The following is a 1,568-nucleotide window of genomic DNA, read 5'->3' as shown; positions in this document are numbered from 1 at the left end:
TTGTTAGCAATGATAAATAAGTACCATGATCTTTTCTATCAAGAAAATGATGGACTTTCATTTACATCCGCTATAAAACACAAGATCAGGACGACAAACAACGTTCCTATATTTAGCAAATCATACAGGTATCCATATATTCATAAGAATGAAATAGAAAAGCAAATCAAGGAAATGCTCGACAACAACATAATTAGGCACAGTAACTCTCCTTACTCTGCACCTATTTGGATTGTACCCAAAAAGTCAGATGCAAGTGGAAAAACAAAATGGCGACTTGTCGTTGATTACCGCAAACTGAATGAGGTAACTATCGATGATAAGTACCCAATACCTAATATAGATGAAATTCTAGAAAAACTGGGAAGATGCCAGTATTTTACAACTTTAGACCTTGCAAAAGGATTTCATCAAATAGAAATTGATGAAGAGGATATTCACAAAACTGCCTTCAATGTAGAAGGAGGACATTATGAATTTTTGAGAATGCCTTTTGGACTGAAGACAGCCCCAGCAACATTCCAAAGATTAATAAATAATGTTCTTAGAGAATACATCAATAAAATCTGTCTAGTTTACTTAGACGATATAATCATATTTTCCACATCACTGCAGGAGCATATGAATTCTATTAAACTTATTTTTGACCGTTTAAAGGATGCAAACTTGAAAATCCAATTAGATAAATCTGAATTTCTTAAGAAAGAAACAGATTTCTTAGGTCATATAATAACGCCAGAAGGGATTAAGACAAACCCAAAGAAAGTTGTGTGCGTTAAAAATTTCCCTATTCCAAAAAATACTAAACAAATTAAAAATACTAAACTAAAAAAAAAAGTTGGCAACCCTAGTACGTGAAAGTCTAATTTAAAACGTCTCTGCAAAAATATTTTCAAAAAAACGTATATGTTTGTTTACTAAAGTTCTTTAAACATATAAACTGTTTTAACTAATAAAACAAAGTGAAAAGAACATCAAAACATTGAAAGATGCCTGGTAAAAATCGCCGTAGCATTAAAAACAATAAGAAAGTTTGCAATCAATGTAGAATAGAGGTAAAAGAAAACGACGAGTATACAATGTGATAAGTGCGCTAAAACATTACATGCAATATGTACAAAATTAAATAAAAGCGAATTTGAACAGCTGATAGAAGATGAGAGTATGGAGTACATTTGTCATTTATGTAGTAATAGTGGCAGCACTGTCAAAGAGGAGCTAAATGACATTAAAACACAATTAAAAAAACTTGATCAGCTGTCTGAGCTACAACAGACAATGATGTTTATGTCTAAACAATATGATGATATTTTACGAGGGGTGGCTGAAAACAAAAAGAAAATTGAAAATGTACAGAAAGAAAATAAAAAATTAAAAAATGGAATAACGATGTTAAAAGATTCTGTTAAACTATTGAATAATGAAAGAGTAAAAAGGGATTGCATAGTTAGTGGAGTTGCAGTTGAAGATAATAAAACCGCGATTGAAACATTATTAAACATTTCTTCTAATGTTGGTTTAAACATAGAAGAGAATGATGTGGAAACAGCGTATTTTTTAAATAAAAA

The 1,568-nt window shown here is 30.6% G+C and overlaps 1 pseudogene; it reads left to right on the top strand.

Annotated features, from left to right (window-relative positions):
* Positions 1–989: 989 nt before the first annotated feature.
* Positions 990–1,568, top strand: part of LOC124420946 — a 4,843-nt pseudogene continuing 4,264 nt past the window's right edge.

This window comes from Lucilia cuprina, chromosome 2 (assembly GCF_022045245.1).
Source record: "Lucilia cuprina isolate Lc7/37 chromosome 2, ASM2204524v1, whole genome shotgun sequence".
Classification (NCBI taxonomy): domain Eukaryota; kingdom Metazoa; phylum Arthropoda; class Insecta; order Diptera; family Calliphoridae; genus Lucilia; species Lucilia cuprina.
Note: the sequence above shows the minus strand (reverse complement) of the source record. Positions and strands in the feature narration are given on the sequence as shown.